At 39.0% G+C, this 12,947-nt stretch overlaps 1 long non-coding RNA gene across 1 annotated transcript; it reads right to left on the minus strand.

The window, feature by feature from the left end:
- Positions 1–737: 737 nt before the first annotated feature.
- Positions 738–12,640, minus strand: LOC111925966 (uncharacterized). The gene is made up of 3 exons (XR_002862601.2): positions 12,500–12,640; positions 10,687–10,810; positions 738–1,022 (listed from the first exon to the last, which is right to left on the minus strand). It is a non-coding gene; the product is annotated as an uncharacterized LOC111925966 (long non-coding RNA).
- Positions 12,641–12,947: the final 307 nt, after the last annotated feature.

Genomic DNA, 12,947 nt, shown 5'->3' on the forward strand with positions numbered 1-12,947 from the left:
TCAGAGCTATAATTAATTACATCAATATATATTTCCAATCCCTTTTGGAATCTAATTATATTCTTACCCTTGACTCTCTGTAGCTCTGACTTCCACAAGCTAATTACAGGTTGGCTGAAAAAGCATTTCCTCCTATCTCTTCTCAGTCGTTGCTTTGCACATTTTTTTCACATCAGTCTCCTGCTATGAGTGGTCTGTTTCCAAGCTTCTTGAGCACTTTCAATTTGTTTTTAATAGCTCCTCAAAATATATTCTTCAGAAGACAATAATCTTTACTTCACATAAACTACAGATGAAGACATTTCTGATTTATAGAAGAGTACATTTGTGATCTCCATTTGGATTGTACAAAAAAATTAGCTAACCGTGTTTCTGATCTTGACTTCAAGTTGAGATAAAATGTCATGGCCGAACTATCTGTGAAGTAGTCCAGTTTATTCTCCTGAGTCATATTGATTCAACATCACTCCTAGATGACATGTTTTTATGTTATAGCAATTTCAGCTGTCAGCAATCAGAACAAAGTTCTGCATAAGTGTTAGAGATCTACATTTTAATTCAGAAAGAGGCAGTCCCAGTGGCAGGCCACTGGTAGGACTCTTGCTGGCCTTTAAATTGAAGGAATCTTCTTGGACAGATTTAGTAATTACTAAAAGTCAAGGCCAAAATGCCTAACCTCTGTCATGTGCAGGTTTGTGTAGCTACAGCTCTATCCCTCCAAGAGCAGACTCTCTCCATTTTGGTGCAAATTCCTTTATTACTCGAGCTGACAGATAAAATATTTATTTATAAATGAATTCCCATATCCAGGTACATTAAAGATACAATTGCTCTCCATATTCACACATGTTTTTTGTATACACACTTAGAAGACTTGGTATTACCCACATCTTGACATATTTGATTTATTTTGATAACTTACTCATTTCTCCCTAGTCCTTATCACCAAATAATATTGGAGAGTTCAGTGAACAGAAAACAATCAGAAGCTGAAAGCAGGGAAGGAGTGGCTTAGTTCTTGCCTGTAAAGTAGAGAAAAAGGATCAATTAAGAGTGTATTTAAAATACATTGACAACATTAGAACTATATATTAGAAATAAATATGTATATATGTAACTATATATATATATATTTCATCTTCTAGCTTATTTATATCTTCTCATTTACCATGCATGAAACTGATGAAATGTGAATTTCTAGCATTAGAAGTAGAATTCTTACAGATTTAAATACTATGCTGAGGAAAATTACTTTTGGCTGAGACCTCCATCAAGTGGGAGGCCCACCAGTGCTGACCAAAATACCAGGAAATTTCCTTGAAAGCACATGGAAGTCAGTGAAGAACTCCCAAGGTGCTGACAGAATGTCCCCAGTTTGTGTGATAGGATCTGCTCTGTAGAATTTGTGCAAGAATCCCTTAATACGATCACCATCTCAAAAGAAGCAAACAATGCCATCTGTCTCACATGAGGTGTGGAAATAAATGATTTATAACAAAATAAACCACTATTCGGTGGGAGGAATAAAAAAGGATTTGAACCTGGCCACAAAGGCCTTGGGCAAGCACTGTGCAAATGGCAAAACTTGCAAACAATAAACATATCTTTGTAGTCCCAGAGCCTGTTAGATATCTAATGACATGTTGGGACCTTATTTATCCAGCAGCATGTGTGGTCATTGTCTTCCTCTTTTTGGAGGAAGATCAGTGAGGCTCTGGCACATCTCTTTTTCCCTGTATCAAGTAAGTAATCACACCAAGTTGTCTAGAGCAGAAAACCAGGCTAAAGAGACTCGGATCTCAGGAATACTATCTCTCATACAGTAAAGGCTAAACCACAAGCAGATATCACTTCAGAAATTTCCTCTCTCCTGTTTTCTGTTATAAAACTACAACCTCCCTGTCTCTCATAGCTCCTCCAAAATCCCATGAAGACTGCTTAATTTGTGGGAAACAACAGCAGAACTACCAGAACCCCAGGACCTGCCCGAGTCTTATGATGGTCCCCTCCATCCCAAAACTAACTGTACACCCATACCCCTCACCCTACCAAAAAACCCAACCCCCCCCTCCTGCCCTCCACCCATGCTGTGGAACATACAACAGCCTAGCTCATTCCCTTAGAGCCTGGGGCCAGTCTGCTCCACATACTTATAAGGGTCAGCTGTTGTTTACTGAAAGAAGTACTAGGAATGGGATTGCAAAAGAGAAACAGGCTCATAACAGAGGCCCTGAAGTACAGGGATCAGAGTCAGGCTTTCATAATAAATAGTAGCATTTCATCTGAGCACTTCCCTAATTTTCATGAATCAGAAATAATCCCTTTGAAAGAGATGTGATAACAGGTGCTCCTGGCACTGGATAAATAATCTGATTGCTCCAAAGGCAGGAGGGGCTGCCCTTTGTTCAGTGAGAGGCACGATGAATCCTTGGTCCTGAGAGGGAAGGGATTACCTGGATCTGACCACTTTAGACAGGACATTCTGTGACAATCTAGTCAATGCTTTACCTGCTCTGGTCCCCATTTCTAAGTAATATGTATGTTCTTAATTTCTGCAAATTTACAGGGTGGCAGTCTGGGACCTTATTCCTCTTTACTCTGTGCATTTTTTTTTTCACACAGGGGCTTCATATGCTCTCCATCCTCTAGCTTTCTTACTTCTCTGAAGTAGATAATGGGTCATTTTTGAGCATCTTCAGCTCCTCTTTTCCTCAAAGTCCACTGCTGTGCTATGTGACATCAGACTAGAGAAATTGGTGTATCTGTGTAGGAACCAAGAAAGAGTGCTCCAAACTGCTCACTCCTTTTATTATACACTTCCATAATCCTCCAAAAGGTCAGACTGTGTCAGTACACTGAAGAATTTCTGATGACTCCCTGGTACTCTTTGCACGAGGTGGGGAAGGCAAGCACAATGACGGGATTTTCTCACAATATTTTTTAAATCCAAGGAAGGATGTAGCCTTTTCCTGTTGGGGTAATTTCCAACAGCAGTACTCCAAATCTCATTTCTGGTGTGTATAATCTCTTGAGTCAGTAATATCTTACCAAAGCAGATAGAAAATTGGTTTTGTTTCTTTTCTGGCTGCATTTAAGCTCTCTAGTTTCCCTTTGTTAGCATATTCAGTGGGCATTTCCCACAGCTTCCAGGCATTTCAAAATAGGTTAATACACTTTGGGACTGACCTGAAAACAGGGCCTGAATGGTCCTTTAAGTCTCTCTTAATGGATCAAATTTAGTAGGTCAAGTTATTCACTATGCACAAATACTTGGGTTCAGTATGTTTATTAAGATACTCATTTTTTGCACCATGATTTTGCCAGAAATACATGGATATTAGCTGGCAAACAGCACAAATGGGATTCTATGGGGAAGGACATATTGCAGGAGCAATAAGGTTGCATTAAATTGCACCCTCTCAATTCTTCCCACCAGAAATGGAGAATTAGTAGTCTCAGCATATTAAACAAGAAAGGTGGTGGCCTGCAGAACTCAGCAAATCAGACTAATTCAGCTCAAAGATGAATTTGGTTTTAGTATTGTAATAAAAAATTAATCCTCCTTTTACATGACAATTTTGGGTTGGTTATTTAATACAAGCAAAGTAGCAGCTCTCATCTCAGGTGCTATAATTACAGAACTGAGCTAATCCACAGCCACTGAGATCCTTTCCAGCCTTCTATTCCAGGACCAAGAGGCATAACAGCTTGAATATAGCTACAAATAGCTATAGGCTTTGTCCTGTTTTCATGCATTTATGATTTCATCTTAAAGTCAACGCTGTTATAACATTGTTTACTGAATGTTTAACTTGCTGAACACACAGAATTCCAGCTGAAACTAATGTGAATTGCAGGTGCTCTAACTGCTGAAAAGTAAACTGCCCCTTTTGTATTTAATATACATCCATCAGATTGCTGTGCTTCCACAGTGATTAAAACATAAAAGAAGTCAATAAATACATTCATAAATAAACAATTATTTGGGGAAACACCCACCTAAGATTACATTGTACTTCCCGTCCTTCATCCCAGCTCTTCCCCAAAGGACTTGAACACAACTTCCTGAAGTCAGTTAAAATCTTCCTTTTGTATTTAGCACACTTTGAGGCTCAGGCTCTGTATGCCTGGGAAGAGACCTGAGCCTGTGTGACCTGAGCAATGCCAGCTCCAGCACAGGGGCCCGAGGGCTGGGATGTGGCACACGGCATGTGGCTTTCCCAGCCCAGTGCTGCAGCAGCAAACAGAGATCTTGGCATGCACTAAAGGCTGTGGTACACATCAAACCAGGGCTGCAAAAACACGTTTGTAGGCAGGGTCTTGTTCACCCTGCCAGCTCTGCAAGGCAGAGCTCTTGGGCTAAGCACGAGGCTATGTTAACAGGATGTCAGGGGAGATTATGTATCATTTCTACCATTCATTTCCTTTCCTGGACTTCAGCCTAACTCTTCAGTTCTTTTCAGGACAATTCAGAAAGCATTACATAAAGTGAAAACCTCAGGCTTGCATCTAAAATCCAAAATTAAGCTGTTATTCATATCTCCTGGTCACCTTCAGATAAAGAACAAACAATGCCACTGGCCAATACACTTTGCCAACTTTTGGGGGTCATCTGGCCTTGACTGTGAAACTGCTCAGGCATTAGGACCACAAGCAAGGGAGGACTCAGAAAGAGAAAAATAATCTCCCCTTCCCATCACTGTTTAGTGTAGTGATGCTACGGAGTAAATTTGTTGTTTACACAGTAACTTTACAGCCTTGTCTGTGGCAATACATTCTGCAGCCATCCCCTCTGGCTCACTCCCCTTACCATACACCATGGAGAGAGCTACAGGGCATAAGGGTAGAAAGGGGCTGTTTTGAGGCAGATTGGTTGTTTTAAGATTCAAAGTTGTGGGACTAGGATCAGCTATATGCCTTTCATATTTTTAAAGCACTTACTTCTATATCTGTGAAAGAAACAGAAAATTAATGTAAGTTGTACCTTTTTTGGGAACTTTCAAACATGTTCATTTCTTGGCCTTCCTAAACATGAAATCTCAGGTACTGTGCTATGTACATCCTAGGACCAAGTGTTCACTATGCCTCTCTACAAATGCAAAATTACAGGCTTCTGAGAGGAAATTTTATTTATTGAACAGGCAAGAATGCATTGAGTGAGTCACTGTGTTTTTCTGCTGTCTGCATTAAACTAGAGTGAAATTGCAATCATAATTCAGTCCTTATTTAAATGTCTTTTCTTGGCAGGAAGAAGGAAAGTTTGGACTCCCCACTCTGATTGGCAACATGCTGCTTGGTTGGTAGCTAGCACTCAGCCTTACTGGGTCCTCCCTGTTGTCAAACAGGACGGATCTTTTCCAACAAAAGCAACATCCTGTCAGCTACTCCTTCTTCCAGGAACCTGCCTTTCCCTCCCCTGCAACTCTCTTGCTCTAGGTTCAGGCAAGAAAACAGCACTGCATGAAAGTGAGAGCTACAGAAGGAATAGCTATCAGACTTTTATTTCATGCTTCCTATGGGCTGTATAATATTCTTTCCCATTCATAAAGCCATAAAGAGTGAACAAAATGCAGCCTTTGTCTTTAACTGTTAAGGAGAATTAGTTAAAGAGGGAAAATAGTTTTAATGTGAGGAAGTCATAAGAAAAGAAGGGGATATATTCATAGGAGTCTCTCCAAATACCTTACGAATATGGTCTTGGGGGTGCAGCTACAGGAATCCCAGAAAGGAAAATTGAGTTATTTGGGACAAGGAGGCAGGTAGTACAAAGACAATGGTTGGCTTCTTGCCAGCATCCTGCCACTGAGACAAAATCCCACTTAGAGGCTCTTCTTAAGGGCATACGATGATATATTTCCAGATGTTGAAAAACAGCTGTGTGAAAATGGAGCATTCTGGGAAGGACGAGAAAAGGAGGAGGGAACAAGGATGGCTGCAGATGATGTGTCAGTTTCTCATTGCAGGCTGGACAGGCAATAGTCCTTCCTTTGATGATCTCTTCTCTGGGATTCTACATTCCTCTGTCTTTAGCCCAGATTTGGAAAGACATCAGAAAGAGACATGGTTCATCAAAAAGAGGAAGGAACAGAGCTGCTCATGGGATGAGAGAACCATCAGAACATTACCAAAGTCCTTCCATTAGCTCCAAGGGAGACTCAGACCTCAGGCTGTAAGGGAGAGGGAGAAGACCAGGTGTTGCCAGCCAGGAAACATGCATATGTCTCCTCATAAATGAAATGTATGGGAGAGAAATTGCTTTCTTTCACAAGGGGAAAGGAAAAGGCTGAAAAGCTGACCTAGAAACAGGGGATAACACACACAATGGGGAGCATGCAGGAGAGATGATGACAGCCTTAGGCATGACTTCAATATAGCCTAATAATTTAAAGGAATGGATTAGCTGAGAACATCCCACAAAGAGTGCACAGTGTTTTCAATTAATACTTATGTATATTCCATAATTATAAAATACCTTTGGGCTATCCATTTTTCAATGATGTGTCTATATTAATCCTGTATGATTTTTTTCACTAAATGATGGCTGCTACTGACTGCTAAGAATGTTCTGCTTCAGTAAACTTTGATTTCACTTGCAGTTGTGCATTTATTAGGCAAGATTATCATCATCCAAGTTTCCAGGGTTGGGAATTCATTTGAAAAATATGGTCTATTTGCATTTAATTATCACATATTTACTGAGGAAAAATATAAACACGCCTGTTTTAGGCAAGGAATGGAGCCAGTAATGTACTGCAGACTTGGGATTGTGCTTTTTAATATAATCAAACTACTGTTATAAATAATTCACAGTTTCCACTGTGGAAAAAAACTGAATATGGATTTCCTGATAGGTTGTTGTGGGGTTTTTTTTAATGTTAAAAAAAAAGACATTTTACAAAATACTAAAATTACTAAGATTGTTTGTAGCACACGAGTTATTATTAAAATTCACCTTGAAAGAGGATGTAAAGGAGAAAAGAATCCCGTCTATGAGAAGTAGCTACCAGCTCTAGCTGCTAGGAGAAGAAAAAAGAAGAAATATATTTTTGTAAGACACCAAAGCAACACAACCAGACAAGAAGAGGAAATGTCAAATTAACTTTTGGGAAACAAATCTTCTGTTCAAAGTTCACATAGTTCCAGTCACTGCACAGACACTTCATGTTATCACCAGTATAACTGACTCACCACATGCAGATGAGGGATTCTGACTTTACAACAGAAAGGCAGAATTATTGAACATGTATTAGAGAAGAGAAACAAATCTCATGGCATTTCAGAATTCCTGCATGAGTTATTTTCTTGTCCATCTGCTGTCCTCTCTACAGATTTTGGTGGACTCTAACAGAAAGAACTATCAGCTTCCTTTCAGCAGAGGATTCTCATCCTTGGCCAATGAGCTAGAGGACTGCCACTGCCACTTGCCAAGCTATTAGTCAACACCAGTGCTCTAGTTGCACTGGGCTGGCACCCAGAGACCCTGCAGGGTACTGGGAGACCGATGGCTGGGTGCTTGCTGCTAGGGAGCTTAGCTGGAGCTAAGGAGCAGGTAACCTGGGGGCAGGGCTGTGGGGCTGAGCTGAGGGGCTATAAACTGCTGAGAGGTAAAGCTGAAGATGTCAACAGGGTTTGTGAGGCATGTCAGGGGTCACATGGAGGTGACTAGAGCAAGAAGAGCAGCTCTTTAAACTTCACTGGTAGCCCAGATACCAAGCTCACATGTCAGAGACCTAAGCAAGCATCTTAATAATACCTGAGATGCCCAAGACATGTTGGTGTGACAGACTTATACCAGCCTTAGAGAACACCTGCATTCTCTCAACCAGCAGCTGAGGGCTGGGTAGGCCAGCCCAAGGTGTCTCAAGTGGTGCCAGACACCTGTGTTTAAGTAACTGAGTCCCACCTTAGGTGAGGAGCACAGCTATTGCTTGGTGGCCCCAGAAAGGGACGCTGCAGCCAGGAACTCATATTAGGTGAGGAAAAGGAAACATGCTGCATATTAAACATGGTGAGGAAGCATCCCGTGTAAGGACAGCTGTGGGAGTGTCAGAAGACCTTTGTGACAGTCAATTCAGAAGTCTGCACATGAGACTTCCTCAGATACCAGTCATTTCAATCTGATGGTTCCCCTGATATGATCTTGTTGAATTACATTAAATAATTATTGCCTGAAACTTTCGCTTTAAGGAAATTCAAAGTGGGTTTCTCACTTTATAGCTTTGTTCTGAGACTCTGAATGTTTGCTTGAAATGTATTGCAAATTTCTATGGGTTTCATCTTTTATTTTTGAACAAATTAATAATTCCTATTCCTGCTAGTGCAAGAAGTATAATGTTCCCTTTCATTATATTTCTCTCTAATAAATAGTTTTTGCTTTTCAGCTTGCTTCCTTCCTCCTCTTTAGATGGTGTCATTGTCAAATTTGTCACAACTGTCTTCCACAGTCTTGAACTTAAGTTTGGTATATCAAGTAAGACAACAATCTCTCTGTGCTACTATGTTCTTTCAGAGAAATCAATACTCAATGAGATTCTAATAGCATGAGACAGATCCAATTTCATATTTTTACTAAACATATCATGAGCCTCTATCTTTGCCCTAAACACATCATCCCTTGCTTTTGAAATTACTTGCAAAACAATTTGCTACTTCTGAATTTGATTTCTTCTATCTGCCTTTTTAAAAAATAAAAATTCTATAGGGGTGTATATGTTACCAAAAGCAAGTAAATTTATGCCAACAGCTAAAGATTTGTGACAACTAGATCTTCAGTCCTAGATTTTAAAGACATTGCACAACCTCGGGTTTTTCCCCACCTTAAATTCACCACTACTGCCAATAGGTCTACTTAGGTGTGTAAGATTTGTTTGTATGAATAAATACTTTAGTTATGTCCCATGAAGAAAATAAAAAAGGCTTCAGGCAACTGGCCAGCTGATTGTTGATGACTTGACATTTATGCAACTCATTCTTCCCATGAACAATAACATTTATTGTATTGAGAGTTCAGGAACTGAGTATAACAGGAACCAGCAAAAGATGACTAAAATTAAAGCTAAGCAGAAAGGAAGGCCGTAATGTAGAGCCGTGGCTGTTATTTAATTTCCCTTCAGAAATGAGAGGAAAAAACAGGACCATTCTTTTATCCATTCTTCTTTTCTATAAAGAAAGAAAACCAAAACAACAACAAAAACCCAAACAAAAGCAAGCAAATAAACAAAAGCAAAACAAAACCAAACCAAAAAAAAAAGAAGAAAAAACAAAAGCAAACCCCACCAAAACATAAAAAACCACACTGTTACAGACCACAGAAACTGTAGACCCAAGGTTCTGGTTTGCAGATATTCAGCATTTGCCAAATGTGCATAATTAAGAGTGTGGGATGTCAAATGAAATCAAAACTGAAGCTGAATATGAAATATCCCAATATACACTAAAGAGAATGGTATCCTGACAACTGAAACACTCCCCACCCCCATCTTCCTGCATACCTCAGGATTTAAAGGGAATTGGATACAGCATCCAGGCAGAAAGAAAGCAAGGAAACAAAACAAAACAAAACAAAACAAAACAAAACAAAACAAAACAAAACAAACAAACAAACAAAAAAAAAGTCAGCCTTTTTTTTCTTCCTGAAAAAGTACCTAAAAGGTTAATTCCTACCATCTTGCTCAATAAGGAGCCAAATCCCGAGAGAGCAGATGGTCATTAGTTTTGAGCTTACTGCATACATTACTGATGTACATCACTGTGTAAGCATTTTTAAAGTTTTTTTAAAAATCTTAAGATTTTCATTTAGAAATTAGAAAGAAAAATAATTCAGTGGCCCAATAGAACATCTAAAATGAAAATCTGATCTTAGTGAGGTCAATGCCTGCACTTTGATTCTCTCTAGCTGGTCCAAAATTTCTAGAGCTTTTAAAAAAATCCATGTAGAACGCAGGCTTAGTTCTTCTCAATATTGGTGATGAATGTTTGATTAATTTGTTCATGATGAACCAAAACAGTTCTCAGAAAATAACTAACTGATCTGAATTGACTAGGAGTAAGAATCAGAACATACACCTCTAGCTTATGTTAGCAAATTAATTTTTCTGATTGCAATAATACTGTATGTGAACCCCAAAATGGTAAGGCATGGGCAATAGTCCTAAAAATAGAGGAATTAGCCTTGTTTTAATCTGGAATAGCTGGGATATCTTGATGCTGGTTTAAGAAGGAGCTTTGTGCCAAAGACAGTTTCTTCTTCAGCTCCTTACAGCATCTGGTCTGCAATATAGTGATGAGAAACAAGACTGAGGAAATCGATATACAAAAGGTTAAAGTCAGCAAACCTATTTCTCCACCTGGAAAGTATCTCAGATATGTATGGTTTCATATTTAATCCCTTTCCTGGTGGTGATTAGTAATTAGTAACATCCTATTCAGTTAACCACACAGAGAAGTTAGCACATAATTATATTGCCCAGAAAAGATAAAAAGAATCCTTCCTGTGGGCTTTCTGCTTCATTCTTAGCTAGAAAAATGGTGTCAGAATTCCCTGTCCTACATAATTTCAAAATCCTGTTTTCAGATGTTCTTAGGGGAAAAAAAGCCCAAAACAATTAAATAGCTGTGAAAAAATAAGCTAAAAAAAAAAAAAAACCAACAAAAACCAAACACCCCAAACAAATAACCTAAAATTACCTGATGTCTTTTGATCTCATTAGACTGAGGTTGAGTAGTTTGGGTCAATTCTTCTTTTATCAGCATGGTTCACAGTTTGATACCAAACATGATTTAATACAGTGTATTTACAAATTCTCTCTCTCTAAAACAGAAAAGCAAAGAAAAGCTGTTAGAATGAGCTTATTCTACTGCATGCACACCAGTCCCACTTCAGCAAAGAAAAGCCCTATTGTTTAACAGATTGAGACATGCTAAAGCAAAATCAAGTGACTTGCTGTCTGTTGGACAAACTATTGACTGGAACATTATAATTTATGCTGATTTCAAAAGGACAAACCTTACAAAATCTAAATGAAATTCTGCTACAGTGCATTCAAGTGTGATTGAATGTAGTAAGAGCTGGGGAGAGTGGTTGTACAGCTTAAAGCTTTAAATGTCTTGTGGCAATTAAGAAAATCAAAAATTGCCCACTCTTTTCAGTTCCTGTATGACCCTCCAAACATTTGGGAAATGGAAGAGGGGATATCTCCCTTCCAGAGTGTGGATTTTGAAGGGTGGAAACTCTACAATAGAGTTTTTTCTCTAACAGTAATTTATTTCATCAGGTCACTGCACTTCTCAATTCGTGATTCAGGAGCCTCAGCACCATTCACAGGGCAGGGGGAAGTCCAAAGGGAGCAAATGTGGGGAAGGGAAGGGAAGGGAAGGGAAGGGAAGGGAAGGGAAGGGAAGGGAAGGGAAGGGAAGGGAAGGGAAGGGAAGGGAAGGGAAGGGAAGGGAAGGGAAGGGAAGGGAAGGGAAGGGAAGGGAAGGGAAGGGAAGGGAAGGGAAGGGAAGGGAAGGGAAGGGAAGGGAAGGGAAGGGAAGGGAAGGGAAGGGAAGGGAAGGGAAGGGAAGGGAAGGGAAGGGAAGGGAAGGGAAGGGAAAAATTAAGAGATTAAGATCAGAAAAAATCTGAATGACTATAGAGATTTGAGTTCTTTCAATCAGTTTGCTGCATTCCTTTCACCTAATTTTTTCCTGTTTCCTGTAGGCATTGGTACCACAGCCACTTGAGTCATTCTGCCCTAGAAGCTCCCGAGACTGAAAGCAAAATCTGTGCGAGGCATCTGCAGTATACTCTTTCACCGCTAGTGGTTCTGCTTAGCCCTGTTTATATGAAAGGAATGACAGAGCAGCCTGATGAAATAGCCCTTTGTCTTGCAGCATGAGAACTCCTTCCTTACCTAGCTGAACAGCAGAGACCACAGAATGGCCTTTGGTTTTGTCTATATATAAATACAGACATGTAAATATGTAACTGTTTTCAAATTACACTCATAGAGAAATATATTTTATTGCACTATATGATAATTTTAATATATTATTTGTATTGTATGGTATTACTTATAGACAATATTTACATAGATGTGATATATTTTTAAAATATCTAATTAATAAAAATAAATAATGATACAAAATACTTTTTGTATTGAAACTCAGCTTCAGACAGTTATTTCTGAACACATGACTGGAACTTTCAACCTACCTCCAACATGTCATAGGCCAGAAACGGGATCAAAACAGCATTACTCCTGAAGGTTTCTGGTGTGGAATGGTGCTTAGTGCTTTTCAAGTTGGTCTGATAATGTGCATTATTTCTATTATCTCCTATTTCTGACATTTGAGATATTCTGAAGAGGAATACTGAGTTGCAAAACAATGATGTATATTATAAAAACCACTAAACCACAAAACTTTTAAAATACACTGCTCTTAAAGAATATAATTTCTGAGAAGTCTAGAAATAACACAGAACTTCAGTTTCTTCCTCTCTCCTTCTGTATCTTACCTGAGGTGATCAGTGAAAGTTGATTTTAAACATAGGTGCACAAAAAATGGGGATGGCATGGAACAAATTAACATTTCTTCACTGGAAAAAGTACTCAGCCAGGACTGCATTCCTTTCAGTGGCCATATAAGCCCTCAGCAGCTGAATGAAATAAGATTACAACACAGTAGTTAGAGCTGTGCTTACGACATTTCTTGGCTTTTGTAGTTCAGTTCAACTTCAGCACCAAAAATAACAAACAAGTCAGGCCTCCAAAACACACACAGGTTGTTTAAAAACTCTGAACTTTAAAAGAAAAAAAACCACCAACAACAACAACAAAAAAACACTCCAGAAGATGAGGTCTTTAAAAAACCCCTAAAACTACAAAACTTTTGTTAAAATATGAGAGGAGAAAACACTACAGTACAAGCTGGAAAGATGTGATGTGTGAATGTATGAAATTCTT

This window comes from Cyanistes caeruleus, chromosome 2, assembly GCF_971803275.1.
Source record: "Cyanistes caeruleus chromosome 2, bCyaCae1.hap1.1, whole genome shotgun sequence".
NCBI classification, from domain to species: Eukaryota; Metazoa; Chordata; class Aves; order Passeriformes; family Paridae; genus Cyanistes; species Cyanistes caeruleus.